Source organism: Photinus pyralis, unplaced genomic scaffold (genome assembly GCF_008802855.1).
Source record: "Photinus pyralis isolate 1611_PpyrPB1 unplaced genomic scaffold, Ppyr1.3 Ppyr1.4_LG6, whole genome shotgun sequence".
In the NCBI taxonomy this organism is placed as follows: domain Eukaryota; kingdom Metazoa; phylum Arthropoda; class Insecta; order Coleoptera; family Lampyridae; genus Photinus; species Photinus pyralis.
The window spans coordinates 46,440,045-46,456,718 of NW_022170663.1; the positions used below are offsets into that span (position 1 = coordinate 46,440,045).

The 16,674-nt window shown below is 37.8% G+C and overlaps 1 long non-coding RNA gene across 1 annotated transcript in view; it reads left to right on the forward strand.

Annotated features, from left to right (window-relative positions):
• LOC116175086 overlaps nucleotides 1-16,469 on the forward strand; it is a 29,340-nt gene extending 12,871 nt beyond the window's left edge. Inside the window, exon 3 of the long non-coding RNA XR_004146241.1 lies at nucleotides 16,425-16,469. This is a non-coding gene — a long non-coding RNA (uncharacterized LOC116175086). The remainder of the gene's footprint in view (nucleotides 1-16,424) is intronic.
• The last annotated feature ends 205 nt before the right edge of the window (nucleotides 16,470-16,674 follow it).

Consider the following 16,674-nt stretch of genomic DNA (forward strand, 5'->3'; position numbering starts at 1 on the left):
ATTAGCGTACTTAATGTAAGTGAAACTATTGAGCGTTACTCGTTTCCAAGTGCAAGAGAACGATAGACGCAAGCAACGAAAATTCAAAGGTGAACAATTTTCCGTGCAAAGTTTAGTATTCGCGGAAGAAACGTAACTCGTTCGTGGGTCTGAATTGGAGTAGGACCATATTTTAAATCCGTGTCTGAGTAGTCGGAGAAAAGGTACGTAACGCGGCAGTCGTCCCGTAAAGACCATTCGCTTTACTATAGAGCGTACGCATACTCAACAGTTATTAATACAACTAATATTAACTTCGCCGGAGCTATTCTTAAATTGCGACCGTAAGAAGTTAAACTAGAAAGGCAAATTTACCATTACGTTCGGTGACATCATTTCGAAAAAGTTGCACTATAAACAAAACTCGGTCGTAGTGAAACGGTCAGAACCCTTAAGTCGTATTTAAAGTGGCATTTTGATTACGAAAAAACTTAAACGAAAAAATTAGCAGATTGGCTTTTCTTTAGACTAATGGCCATAACTCGAGTTATTTCTTCGTGAATTTGGACGCGACCGACTTCAATATCCTGAAGATTTCCATACAATGAGAGACAATTGTACGAGAGCAAGTTACAAAATGGGTCAAATATGTCACTCCAAACCAACCCAGTTTTCAATTTTTCTTGGTGGGAGCATTTTTCAAGGCAGGGCCGTACTATAGAGCGAATATCTCGAAAACGGCTTGTCAGGGGACAGTTCTTACAAAGGCAAAATTAATCATCTGGACGAGAGATATCTATTGGTGAAGTCAAAGCGACAAGATTGAAAACGAAGTGTCGGAAAAGGGTACTCGTAAAAGGAATGTGGAACGTCAGGACGAGATATATCTGTTCGGGATGTCAAAACTTTCAGCGCAAATGTCTGCAGAACGGAGTCTCGGAGAAGAGTACTGTCAGAGTGCGAAAAAATCGTCATGGCGATGCACAAACTTAATTGTGAATATATCGAAATTGTTGGACGAAGGTACCTACAAAGAGAAAATGCAATATTTTGGAGAATTTCTCTAAGGACTGGATTTTTCTTGCATTATATGGCGTAGATATTGAATATATGACAGTCAGTCTTTAAATGTTTATGTGTAAAGAGCCTCTTCCCCACTAATCTACTACCATGAAAGTAAAAATCGATAAATATAGCATGGTACTACCTTATAACCCAGACTAAACTATTTCTATTGCCAGGCGTGTATTATGCATAAAAAAGCACGACAATATCTTTATTTTTTGTGAGTAGAAGACACTGCCACGTTGTAATGATACACTCATTTATCTGTAGGTGGACCGTCCCAGAATGACCGTCCTTCACTTCTTACATAATTAATGACTACCTATAAAATGGCGAATTGTTAACGCAGACGGACATATTTAATCGTTAATTCGTTGCATAAATCCCGCCTTACCAATCAAATAAAAGCTAAGGTAAACCACGTTTTTCTAAAACATGTTAACCTAGCAAAACTGATGATGCTGAAGTGACCTCATGCTTATGCAGTGGTTTGGAGGCGATAAGATCAATTAAGATATAACTTTAGCTCATGTTACTGCGACTCCTGAAAGCCAACAAGAAAACAAAGGTCTACAGAAATAAAAAACGCAGAAAAGGTGAGCTTTATTTCCATCACGTTTTACGGATTAATTTTAACATTTGACTACTGAAATATTTTTATTGGAAATCCGACCCTCTCAATTTAGATAGCCCATAGAATCTCTATAAATGTTCTACCTATCTATCTCGCTCTAGATTTTGGGTCTGGTCACAATCAAAATTAAACATTTTAAGTACCCCACAGTCTTCAAATACCGATACCGAATACCGAAAAAGTTATTTCAGGATGTACAAGTAAACCTCAGTAACAGTAACAGCTTGGGAAACCAAGGTCTGGTGGCTTCGAGAAAACTTTGAAGTGTTATAGATGACATCATTTCGGCCATAGCAAGTCCAAATGTCCTAAGAAGAAGCTCGACAAAAAGAAAACTGACGCCAAGAACACGCTTTGTGCTATATCGGCGTTGAAGTTTCCAGAAAAGGAATGAATTTTTGATTCTGGCGTTAACTCTTGACCTTAATCTCGTCGAGAATGTTCAGGAAGGTTCCATTTTTGAAATTATGACAGCAAATAACTCTACAACGAAAAGAAATTTTTTTTTTGAAAAGTCAATTTGGCTGTGAATGTCAATCGGATGTTCTCCCAGGTTCTAGTTCATTTATCTGTAGGTGCACGCACTTGTACCTTGATTTGCGGCTAAATTTATCCGCAGCCTCAAACAGTGGCGATGGAAACTAATATTATCCGGATCTTACTTGCTTTTGCCCCCAAGACCTGAATCTTACAACACGTAATTGTGATTGAGACGATTGAAGTCGCTCAGACGCGAATCAATTCAAAATTTTTTTATGGACCCACACTGGTCGCCTCGGTTGCCAAAACACGAATCAATTACAAATCTCCCGAAATGCCCTCCCTTAATTTCTTACTTAATTATTAAACTACCTGCAAACTGGCGAATTGCTAACGCAGACGGACAAATTTAATCGTAAATTAGTTGCTTAAATCCCGCCCTACGAATCAAATAAAAGGTAGGCTGATAATTAATTCCTACGTGTTTTTAAAACATGTTAACTTAGCAAATCTCACAATGCTGAAGTGGCCTCATGCTTATGCAGAGAAGGGGCTACGGCCAATTAAGATATCACTTTAGCTCATGTTGCTGTGAATCTCGTCTTCAAACTCCCGAAAGCTATCAAGGAAACAAAACTCTACAGAAATAAAAAAACCTAGAAAAGGCTAACTTCATTTCCATCACGGTTTACGGATATTTACAAAGTTACTTTAGGATGTACACGTAAACTTCAATGAATATCAAGCAGCTGCATTCGTTGGATGACTTCAAGAAAATTGTGAAGTGTTATAGATGTCATGATTTCGGACATACCATACTGAATTGTCCTAAGAAGAGGATCTACAAGAAAAAAACTGACGGCAAGAACATGCTTTGTGCTATATCGGCGTTAAGTCTCCAAAATGAATTTTTGATTCTGGTGCAGCTTCGTACACGTGCAAGGACCTTAATCTCTTACAAAAGGTTCAGGAATGTTCTAGTTCTGAAATTATGACAGCAAATAAAACGTCAATAATAAGAACGAAAGGATGTTCTCCCAGGTTTTAGTTCATTTATCTGTAAGTGCATGTACTGATTTGCGTCTTGATTTCCGGCTCAGAAAAATTTATCCGCAGTCGACGATATTTTGATCTTTACAAACATGTAGCACAAATTCCATGGGATGAAAGTATAGGTATCAACAATTTATAATGTTATTTTTTGCTTAACAATTCACAGTGAAAAATTGTGATATTAGTGTTATATTGGGAAAAAACAATAACATGTATATTGAAGAACTACGAATTATAGACATTGCCATTTAGTTATTAGCAGGAACCATCCCCAACACACTGTTGTGCGGAGTAATATTAGAAGTACGTACCTGCCTACTAATAAATACTTCAATTTGGACTCTCGAGTGGTTTTTACTTTGATTGCCGGAAACATCGATTTCAGAGCCTAAGCCTGCAGATTCTGTAGAATGAATTCGAGAGAAGTAATTAGATGTTAAAATGAAGACATCGGAATTCCGAAGTTAATTAAAGGCTTCGAATGAAGTCGAGGCACATGACGATTTTATCGCTTTCTCATTATGATAATTCTTCGAGAATTACGCTTTGAATTAAAGAATGTCGAGAAACTTCAAAGTTTCGACTGCTGTTTGGCGAAGTCTTTGCATTTAGATGCGTTCGTTCAGAGTAAAACGTCGTTTGATTTCCTAACACAAAATACACACGAAAAGCCTTATCTAAAACTTTATTTCCCATTTTCCCGGCAACCGAAACTCCTATGCCCTTTTTTTAAATGGGTTTGCATCTAATGATCTCCATCTGTCACTCCCTCGTTACAAATCCTGACAAGTTCGGAAAATTACATCTCATTCCTTCCAGCGTTTGATACGCGCGTCAACATCAAAAGGTAATAATCCATGCTTTTCGTTTTGTTACTCTTCGCATCTACAATGGAATGCATGTTTATTACCCTTGATGTATGAAAATGCCTTTTATGTGTCTATTAAAGCGTTGTTGCAAATTATTCGCTCCTTTTTACAGTTACGAAACTAATGCCGTTTGGAAACTTTTTAATAAAATTTTCTAACGCATCACACAATAACGTCATAAAGATAAACGTCGTTGTTTCAAACATTTTATTACCAACCATTACACTTTATGACCTCAGAGAGCATCTGGCGCAACGTTTTTCCAGAAAAAAAAACAAAAATAGCAGAAACGTCGTCGCTTATTTACATTTTTTACGAGTTTTCCGCGAGCGTCCCGTTTTAAGATAATTGGAGCCGCGCGTCGTCGTAATTATTACAAATTTACGACGCGGATAGTGGAGGAATCGACGAATCGCATATAATAAAAATGGAAATTGATTCCATCGCCCAAATGAGACCTAATGGAGGTTCGTGGCACTGGCGCGCACAGGAGCGTGGGAGTTCTTTTTTTCGACGTCTGATTGAAGCTCCGGTAATTATTTTTGCTGTTCGAACTGAAGTATTTACGAGGTTCACTGTCGCAGAATTGCGCTTGAATGACATCCCTTACATTTTTAATATCTTAAGTTGGAAGACAGATTGGGCTAATCTGTCGAGACATTTACTAACACCTTTCATCAATAAAGATCGCTGATTTCCGTTTATAAAAAGGGCATACTGCTATACCATAGATATATGGACGTATCGGTACCTGCAGTAACAATGGGACACTTTGAATGTGCATTTCAATTTTTACATTAAACGAAAATCTGATCACATTATTTGAATTCGAGGTCAAATTTATTATTGTATCGAAATTAATTAATGTTGTTAAATTTGTCTATTTAATTAAGAAATTACGTGTTTTGTAAAAGTGTTATCTCCTGTCATTGCGATAAGAGCATTATCGCTGCGTGGGCTAATTAGTTTCAAGATAAGCACATATTATCACCGATTTAAGCGGAGGTTTTGCGCGTAGAGGTGCAGGTTATTGAAAAACAACGCATTATTTTGTTAAGGAAGAAAAAAGGAAGTAAATGAAGGGGACGAAAGATTTTAAATAATCGTACCGTACGTTTATCAGAGACCTTTCGGTCATGGTATGGTGGGCGTTGAAACGTAGCAAAACGGTTTTGCGGTTATCGAGGTTTTTTTTCAAGAGACTGTCTTGTTTAATTGTAAAGTTGTGTGCACAGAAAGCGAGAGAGTATTTAAAGAGTTTTCTGTACGTCGTGATAAAAGTGAACATTAAGTCGAGTTAAGTGGAAGCGTGTTTACCCGCTTACAAAAAAATTTAGTCGGAGTGCTGTGGTTATCGAGTGTTTGTCGTTGTAGTGAACCTTGCTTTAACGTCTTCAAGTTATCAGTTAAAGCGAGCTTTTCCACCATCAAAGAGCCAAGAATTGTAATTTCAATGAATTCAGTATCGCCTAAATCGAAGTATCTTCACTTGGTGTTTTGTGTTTGTGCGTCATTTATTGTAAATTGCAGTTAAAAATTTGCTAATTAATTTTTTGGAATTTTGGGGGCGGTTAGGGTTACTGAATTTCTCAAATTAATAAAATTTATGTCAATTTCGTTGTGGCGGAGGGTGGACGTGGCTTATCATTATTTCTTTTGAAGGCTTTGTTAGTTCCTGTACATCCAGGGCTACCCTGCAGGCACTTGGTCACTGTAAAATTACCTCTAGGTTGGTTTCCGAATGGCACACCACATACTTTGTTCTAGTCCAACTGAGACGATCCATGTCCGGACATGGCTACGATTAGAACCGCGTTTCCTACCAGCATCATTGGGTTCATCTCACGTGTGAGATGACTTGAGTGACGTTGCAAGGTCGAACGACTCTGGTCAGGGAGGTAGTACAAAGGGCCCGAATTGCAACAAGCTCGCTACGCTGTAAACGGTAATTTTTCTACCGGTCAACTGACCTAAAGTCGGGTTTAAGCTTCTTGGACAAATATAATTACATCACAGGGAGTTATCAGGCCATTAAGATTAAGCCCCGAGAGAATTCGCGTAAAATTGCAAGAGTATTAGAATATACATTTGAACCGCGAAAGAATTCGCGTTGCGAACCGTAAGGCGTTTACGTTGAGCCGTCAGCGAAATTACGAGGTATATAAATTAAGTAATGAGAGTAACCCTGGAGGTGTCAAACTTTAAGGAGCGGCAAGTGGGCATGTCATACGCGTACAGTACACATTTCCGTAATCATTTTTCTGTAAAGTTAATGGTTCCAAAAATTTTTTCAAAAAAACAAAATGCATCGTATGAAAATAATTTCTTGCAACTTCTCCATACCGGCACGGACCAGGAACAAAAAAAAATGAATTTTTTGTGAGTAAATAATTTCTTGCCATGTCAAGGGACGTCATTTTGAGACATTGGAGTCGGGCCGAGTGAAAGAATCCTCTCCAACGCTGTGTGGCTATTTTAAAAAAGATAGTAATGAGGTGTAATTATATTTAAATAATAAATGTCAGTCTCATTACTTAATTTACACACCTCGTAAGTCAGTCACCTGTAATTCATCGCAGGGTGGATTTATTTTGTGGTATTCAAATTCGCGTTGAACTATCAGTGCGGTTAAGTCATTTGGAATGTATAGCATCCTCTATTGACGTGGCACTAGTCAAAAAGTGAAAATCAAACGCGTAAAAAGTTTCAAATTAGAGTAAATACCGTAAATACGAACAATAGTGAAAATTTTAAACCACAAAGATTAAAGTTGTGTGACCTATACTATTGCGAGTACGGATAACGGTGTAAAACTAGACACGAGGAAATAACAAATTAAAACCTCTCATCTTTAACACTTTAGCTAACACGCTACATAGGAAATAATGGATTGTTTCCAATTTTATAACGAGGATGGGCTAAAAAAATAAAATTACATGACGTAAATCGCCGCCCGCCAGTTGTCGATTGTGCGCAAATTATTTCATTGACACTTTTCTTTGGAATATCTAAATGTTTGAGGGAGCGGGATACAACTTCAAATCAAAGCAGCCATTCATTTTTCGGGACCCAGAATTTTGTATACACGGTCCTTTTAAATCACTTGGTTTAACCTAGTGGATAAATTAGTATGTCGAATGTAAACGACTCTAAATAGTCCCATTTAGTTCCTTCCCATGAAATCAAAGCCGTTTTTCGCACGATATATGTGAATAAATGAAGATTTTGCTCTACCAATTAATTTAATCAAAGAAAAATGGCAAACAAAGAAAACATGCGATTTTTGACCTGCAGACGAATTTTTTACGAAGATTTTCAGAAACGTAAGGTACGTCGCGGACATGAAAATATGTAAAAACGAATCAAATTACGCGACCAATCCCCCCCACACCACCCCACTTTCGTGTTTTTCCCCATAAAACACCCTCCGGATGGTAAACGGTAAGAGTGACGTGGACGCCATCGCGGTTCAGGGGAGTACCAAGGATAACAAGATAGTGTACAATTTGGGGGTGCCGTAAGAGGTGAAAAAACGCGAAAAAGTCCCTTTTCGGACCTGGACGGGAAGTTATTGAACCTACAGTACTTTCGGAATCTGTAGCCGTTAGAACCGTTAACCGTTAGATGTTTTAGATTGTTTTCGATCCGGCTCGACCCCTCCCCCCCTGGGTGGTAGAGAAGTGCGACCACAACGCCGTTTTTAGGGATATACGCGACTTAGCGGACGAAGGAGGGGAGATACAAAAAAACTACGTTTCGCGCAATTAGCCCGTTCGGTGGTACAAACGAATAGGGTGGGGGGTGGGGGGTGGATGAAGCGTGCAACGCGAATTGAGGCGCGTGGGAATTCTTCAAGCAAAATTGCGCTTTTCGGGGGTAAAGCGGATTTACCTCCGGAGGTGGCGAATCGGGCGCGGGACGTCGAGACGCTCCAAACGCGTCGTTTGCCGAGATCGCACTCTCCGCCATCCTCCACGGCGTGGGGACGGTGGAGGGGAGGGGCGGAGTGCGAGTGACGGTTTTTCTCGAATTACTCGAAAACTGGATGTGTCGAGTACGCGTCATTCGTTTTCATAAAGGTTCCTATATTGACCGGTCGCATTCTAGAATCGCCGGCGATTTGAGCTTGCACCCCCAACCCCCTCTCCCACGTATAGGTAAAGTTATGACGCCATAACGGGAGGACGTATCGAGGTGCGGTTTTGTCCGTTGACCTCGCAGTTCTACTGTGCTACCCAGGCGTCGGATCGCACCCCCTCCCACCCTCACATTGCTTACAGATGAAAATTTTGGCGTTTATTAGCAAACGACGAGGGTTAGAAGCATGCCGTCTTTTACGTTGGATTTCAATATCGCTGGGTCGCGGTCGATTTAAATCGAGGTCGAAGCCCGAAAAGTATCTTCGTTGTGTGTTTTTGGGCGAGGCGAACCCGAGCAATGTGTCAGCGGTCCTGTACAAGCGTGAGACACGGTGGTCTTTACTTTAAGGTTATGTAATAATGATAATATATTTTAGTGCATAGACCAACAAAACGTAGGTTACCCAGGAAAACCAAGATATTTCGAAAACTATCAGCGTTAGGTTAGGACATTATTATCAAAAGTTGAAGGTTTTTGGAGGAGCTAAATGGTGACAGAAAAATATACAGGGTGTTCCATTTAAAAAAGTGAGATTTTTTAATATGAAGTTTTGCAACTTTGGACCTACCAAAAAAACATCCTGTAAGCTATATTTTTAATGTTTCATAGTAGATGCATTTATTTGACATTTACTTAACCCAGGATAAGATATAAAACTTGGAATCAAAATTTAAGTAATAATTTTGACAATATATACTGACGCTTGCAAATGCCCAATTTTTCTTAAAAATCGAATTATCTTTAAAACTACTAGCTTTTCGGATATTAACCATATAATAAAAAAGACGTACAATTACACGTAGAATTCAAAAATGCATTCAAATACGGGGGTTTTATTAAAAAAAGTACCATTTGGGCACCCTGTATAATTCCAAATATTTTTAAAATGTGGAGAATATTCAACCATATCATAATACAAAAGCACTCTAACGAAAAATCTTATCTTCAAGGCATTAAGTTACTCCACGCAATCGTTGACACACCCTGTACATACAATTCAAACAGAATCGTATGTGAACTCCAGCCTAGAACGAAAAATGGCATAAAATTTTATTCCTTACCATGAAACTAAAGTTTCGTGCCGTTTATCCGACGAAATTTGTGAATAAATGAAGATTTTTTTAATCAAAGAAAAACCTAAAACCTAATTTAGCATGATTGTACCTACCCGTTACACATTTAAGACACTAGCAATTACCTCCGAGCTTCTTCCGCTAATTTGTAAATAGTCATTTTTGCATAGTCGTTTTGTACAGGAATGTTTTCTCTCATATTTGGACTTTAACATTTAAATTGTTGCAGTTGACTACTGAAGTACAAAAAATAGTGCATATATCACAGGGCTAAAGTGAGTCTAATACCTCGGGTACTCCGTTTCGGGAAACAAGCTACATCCTCGGGATTAAAACATAATAACACCGTTGGTAGCTTATTTTCATGCAACAGTAGCTATAGTTATCCGTAGTTATAATTCGAGCAGAACGATTTATTTAAGGCGAGAGACAGGCTAAAATATTCAGAAACACATTTACATGAAGACGCTATATAATACTGGGACGAGAATGTGCAAACGGTGCCGCGCTAGAAGACTCGAATCATCCTCGATATTTCATGTACCTACAAGGGTGAAACAGGCCTTTTTCTTTCGATAAATTTCCCGACGTCAAACACAATACGGTATACGATTTATTCTCAAAGCTGAAGAGATCGAATCCGGAAGCGACACGTTTGTTAATAGTAAAACTATTCCATTCACAGTTTCACGCTATTTATCAGGAATGCAAATCAATGTAAACGACCTCGGCGTTTTCTAAAAAAAATCCGCCTTTTTATGATGCGGTGGAAACCGCGCGCTGCCGGCCTTTAATATATTACGACTTTATACGAGTTTAATACTGAATAGAGAATGTGGGGGTTGACTGCAACCCTTATTTTATGAGAGGTGGTGACCGTTAGCGACTCGGTAACTATCTCATGTAAATGATGGGCGTAAAGTTCGAGGAGCGCTTCACAATCCCAACACGTTTCTTGTACGTCCAAAGCACAACATCCTGGAAAGGATGCGTACACATATGAATATGATTTCAGGACGTTCACATTGATCTGCGATTGTGTGGTCGTTTGAATTTATACAGCTAATGAATAATATTAATTCCTATTATAGTTGGATATTGTATGCGGCTTAATTTCAATAATAAAATGCATTATTCAGAACTCGGAAGCTCAAACGCCTTGCTCGGTTACTCCTTTTAGAATAACGCTTGCACGATCATGAAAAGGACATTGGATGGGACTGGTTCTAATCGAGCAATTTAGTAACAAGCTCAGTCGAATATAATTGAGAAGGTAACATGTCCGTTAAGTTAGCAATCCATTAAAAGCACACATTGTGTGCCCCATTTATGCAACTATGTGCCGTTTTTTCAATAACCAACCCAATCCTTGACCTAAAATTCGATTATAGAATATAAAAATCTGAGGCGTAACGTAAGTCAACTTTGTCAACATATGTTCGACCTTTGTCAGTTTTCGTAAACTTCATATACCAACAAATACGAATCTTGACCTAGGGGAATTTTCAGCCAAGATGAAATGGTTCCGAGTACTGTCACGTATCCGTTCGTTCGAGTAGACCGAAAATTAAAAGTGAGCGTAACGTCACCCCCGCCCCACATCGCTAGGGAAACATAAAATGGCATACAAAGCCAATAAAATCTGTCATGAAAGGCAGTTCGTAACAATGCAAACGTCTCGTGGAGTAATAATTCAAGAACAAACACCTGAACCTCGATTTCGTGAAAGAAACAGACATTTTGGGCATAAAATCAATCTGTCCTGGGATGCTGCTTTTTAGGCTGTTGCTTGTATTCTCTGTTTGAGTGGTTACCTATATTCAAGGTCATAAGCATCGTGTAAATACTTACATATAAAAATCCGCTAAGCGTAATGAATGGAGTAGCCTCAACACATCAGAAATAGAGTTAGAATGGAGTACAGAAAGGTACACACGGATGGCCTCTAGCGACCACACAAGGAGCTATTGTAAATGTAGCCTATAATACTCAACCAACTATATGTAAACTAAACGGGTTTACAATAGAAATACATAGATGGCGTAAGAATACTAAAAGGAATATATTTAAATAAAAACGTTACAGATCCGCAGATTTGAGGGACCGAGAAGTGGTAAGTCCGGCACTATTTACAGTTCATAGGCAAATGCCAGACATGCTCGGAACTCGCAAGCGGTTTCGCTTTGCAAAACAACTCGATGCTCGCGAGCATTTTTGAGAAAACTAGAGCGCTCCACCCAGCTCTGGTATATAGTACATTACTGGGAACTTAAGGGAAAGGTGGAATATGAAGAGGAACTCGGGGAACTCTTGGAACTTGAGAGGATGAATAATGAATTTTAGAGAACCTTGGAAAAATGAGAGAAAACCTCTGAGGAACTTAGGAGATGCTTTTATAGAAGTTGAGTAAAGTTTATCGGGAAACTGAAGGGAATTTGGGCACTTCAGTGGTACCTAGGTTAACTTCATGGAAACCTGAGAACTGGAGAGTTTGGGGAGAACCTGAAGAAAAATCAAAAACTTAAAGGAAAGCCTTGAAGGAGTTTGAGGATCCCTACGGAGCCTTGACTAACCTAAAAAGAACTAGGAAGGTCTAAGAAAATCCCTGACACATTTTTTTATTTTTGAATTATTTCGAAAAAATCGTATTTTTTGATTTTACGAACTATTTATTTTAGAATGTCTCCTTATCTCGGACACAGTGTATACAGGGTGATTCAAAATTGAGTGCAAAGATTTTAAGGGCATATTTATAAATCAAAAATAAAAAATTGTTTTCATACAATCGTATGTCCTAACTTGCTCCGTTTTCTAGATCCAGTAAAAGTTTTTTAATAAAAATCGGTTTTTACTTACCTATTTTATTCCCACCGAAGAAAGGCCCTGTATGACGACAAATAAGCCTACAAACGTTATTTAATACGGCCGAAAGCTTGTGTGAAAGGTTTTTGAATAATGTATAATTAAAAAAAAAATCTTTCACGTCTTGTATCTAGAAAACGAAGCAAGTTAGGACATACGATTATATGAAACAAATTTCTTATTTTTGGCTGGTAAATACGCCCTAAAAATCTTTTCACTCAATTTTGAATCATCCTGTAATTCAATAAGTGCCATAAATCATTTGGATGTCTATCACAGTAACAAGTCAAAACGGGCACACTAAAACACTGAAAAACACTTTTTTTGATTTTCAGCAGGAATTCATTTTTGCAATATTTGAAAAATATTTATGATTCACATTTATTTTCCATCAGAAGAAAATGTGTATATCGTTATATTTGAGACAAGTGTTCCATGGACTCCCCGATAACACTTTTTAGCGCATTTTTTAAGAATTAAAACAAAGTGTGCTATTGTCTGCGTTTTGTCCGTCCGTTCGGACTCACTTCTGCCGTTTTAAGCTACTTCTAGGGGAATGTTCAGAGTCCTGGAATTTTTTGCAGTAGGTAGCCTATACCTTGAAGGTGTGCCAGACGGCCATCAAATTTCGCTGTCTAAAATGCCCCCCCCCCCACGATTATTTCCCGAGATTTTTTGAAAGTAAAACGTGCATAACTTTTACGACAAGCAATTGGTTTCAGATTTTTGTACGCAAAGGTCTCACGAAAGGAACCGTTTTCTACCAACTACTGCCCTTCTTTCTCTCCTCTTATCAAAGTACGGTGTGGAGGGGGAGGGGGGAGTGCAACTAGTTTTATCCTTCATGGTACTCTAATGAAAGGTCTCAACGAAAAGAATTAATTTCTACCAACCATAGCCTTCCTCTTCGACCTCTTATCGTGATCGGGTATATTCCCTTATACCTCAAGAACGGATTGTAGGAAAAGCGTAGGTACTCACAAAAGGCGATAGAGACGTCTGCAAGAAATATATCCATTGGTGATGTCAAAACAAAAGCTATTTCGGTTAAAAAAAAATGCGCTTTATTTGCACAAGAGTTGTGAACAATTTATACTTGTTTCAAAGTGCTTAGTTTGAAATTCTTCGTTGTAGTTTTTGAAAATTGGTCAAATATTGACAAAAGCCCGATATTTATTTTATTTATTTAAGTCTTTATTTTTGAGTGGGCGCGGCTTCATCCAAGGATGCTCTACCAACCCAACCCACTTTATATTTCCATGCTCCGAATCCGGATTCGAACCAAGGACCCTTAGTATCGCAATCAAGCTACAATTCAACTGCACCACACGGGCCGGCGGCCGGAAAACGATAAGCCACACCCCACCTACGTTTTTTGAAATCGAAAAATTTTCGCTGGTTTAATTGTTTGAACTTTTGGAATATAAATAATATACTCGTAATATACCCGTTGTACGTAGGTACCTTGTTTCTATTCCATTTTGAATCTTAACCTTGAAGGCGAAACCCATTTATTTAACGAGTTCTTAGCGTGTCATAATTTCGAGGTGTCTGTCCGTCTGTCCGTTAGTACGATATCTCGAAAACGAGTGGACCGATTACAATGAAATTTTGCAGGTGGATTCTTTATCCAATTTTTAGATCGGAGGGCGTGAATTGGAAATGTAGGCCTAAAAATAAAGAAGCTCCTTTTGACATCTCCGTTAGTTATGAACCGAATTGCATGAAATTTAAAATGGGCATGGCTTTAAATATATAATACGCAATGCCAAGCTACAGCCATATCTAGGAAATCGTTTGCTATATTTGTTGTTTATTTATATTAGTGATTACTGATTAGCGTATTACTCAATGCTTGAATCTAAAAAGTCTATATCTTAGAATCTGTTACTTAAATCAAGAAATGTTGAATCATAAAAGTTTGAATCTCGGGTTTAAATCTTGACGGACTTTGTATCTTCCATCTTTAGTTAAGTGGTCAGTTCCAAGATACTTCAATCCATTCTGTTTCTGGAGTTGCATGTGCATTGGTGTTTTACATTGAAAGAAGTAGACTAAAATAACTGGTGTAGGATAAAAGTTCGTTTACGTTTTTGTAAATTTTATTAAAGCAATGCAGTGGTTCTCAAACTTTTTAGTAAGAACGTCTTCGATCAATATCGCTCAACTGCGATATATAAGTGATCAAGTGGAATGAATACGTTTCAACTCAATTTTCATCCATATTTCCTTGCGGAAATGAGAATGGGAAAGTAATTATTCTGTTCTACAGTCGCAATTGTAGAATATCTACTACCATAGCCAAAATTTCTTATTACAAATCTTCACATTGTTCATTACAAGTTGAGCTTTGATAAAGTATTTTGTAAAAGGTGAAAATAACGGAAAAAAAGGTTTTGTTGAGGCAGTTTTTGAATACATCGTGTTTCATAAGAACTGCAAGCGCACTTTATTAACATTGTTACAAGCGAGCAAATTGGGAAGAATCAACTTTGGCCGTAACTGCCTAAATCACGCAAACCCGTTTATATATAGATCTATCACCTAAATTTAAAAATCAACGTGGCACACACATTTTCCCAAATTAAAAAATATGACACTTTCATCTAATGAAAATAAATGAGATGCAAATTTAAAAGTGGCACCTTTTAATTTTTTTGGTGATGCGATTTTTTCGGAAATTAATCTCGTCACGAGCGCTGTCATAATCAAATCGAAAAATTTCCAATATTTTTAGAAAGCACGTGTGATATGACGTCATATTGGCAAGCGAGTTTCCGCCTCTCCATCGTTCAGATTTCGACGTTATCTTACGATTTTACTGCATAAAACTGGGGAGAATTCTCACATTTATCACGCTTTTCATCACACGTACCCATAAAATGTTTTATAGTGTTTGGTGCGTATGTTTTTCCTTTCGTTTTTAATTCGCAGCCTCTGATTTATTGACGTAAATCCGAGATTGTGACGAGAAATAGTTGTAATTACCTTGCGCCACACATGCGATCGTAACGCTATTTTCGTGCTATCTACGTACAAGCTCCATGCCAGCAGCTGATTAATTGCCGAATTGTGAGATTAATATTTCATTCGCCAGATGTTTTTACGATGCGTTTTCGTAAAAAAAAGCGAATACTTCTTTCAACAAAATTTTTACCAATGCCGCCGCATCCAAAATTTATGGCCGACTTTGTTTTTACTTGCACAGACCCGAATGTCTCCGATCCTGCTGTCATTTTTTGCTCGGTACTCGCGCCTAATTGCCACTCATCTCTTGTATTTGGCTACTTTAAGGATTTTCACTTTTAATTGGGTACTTTGTCGCCATCTATTGGAAAAGTATCAAAGCATGCGCTTTTTACCTTAGATTTTCTACGAGATTGATTAAAACGAAGTGCGGTTGTCTGAATAAAATTACCGTAATTTATTGTGTTTGAAGCATGGTACCTTTACCTTTACTGCGCAAGGCAAGGGAAAACCAAATAAATTTAAAGTTTTGTACAAACTTTAAGTTTCAGATTTAGACTTACAACGATATTTTCTCGCTGATTGATAATTTCGATTGTTACGTTTATATTTAAATTCTAATGTATATTTAACATTGGTATCTTCTTTGTAATCCACTAGTTTGGATGTAAATTAATTCTGTAGTGTAAAGTATTCTTCTTGTAGATTTCTCATTGCCTTGTTTCTTTATCTTCGTGTTATAAGTAGGTTTCTTTCAATAGTTATTTGTTGCCGTTCGAGGTCGTACAGAGTTTATTTAATTCCCTACTGCGCACGCACTCCTTGTAAAAGACGCGTTTTCAATCATTACTTGCAAGAACATACACGCCATTACTCGCCTTTTTTGGAATATACTGGCGCTGTGTTAGGTTTAGTGAAGTTTTTCTCTTGTTATTTTACACCCAAGCTTCGTTGACGCTTTTGCAGAGTCTAAAAGTACGTGTACGGTATGTTAACAACAATTACACCTTTACCTTTTACTTTGAATAATCATTTTAGGCTTCTTCTTACCTTTTACCTCTGATTCACTCTTTACGTCATTATCACCTACCTGACTGTGCTTTCGATATCGATATTCCTGAGCGAAAACTGTACAATTTTGGATTTTCTCAAGATCTAAGGACAATCTGTAGTGGAATTATTGATTTTTTTTAGATTAATTACAGTTTTTCGTATACGTTTAGCCCCCGTGTCAGACGTTACACATTGCATTTTGTGCAGTGCGATTCATTACTCCTGTTATTTGTTTGTTTTCTGTTACAGAAAAAGCTGAACGCGCCCTTCTGAGATCTCAAGGTTGCGACCCGAAGTTCAAAGGTAATTTTATTATTTTTGTCGATTTCCCTGAATTTAACGTTTAATTACATATTGGTTTTCGTTACCATCGAATTGTAATTATTACACTTGCTTCACTCGACGATTATAGCTCCGTTGTTTTTGCGGAAGCCTATTTGGATAAATATTATCTCCGATTACGCATTGACCCTTTTTTTACTAAAAATTAATTTAAATT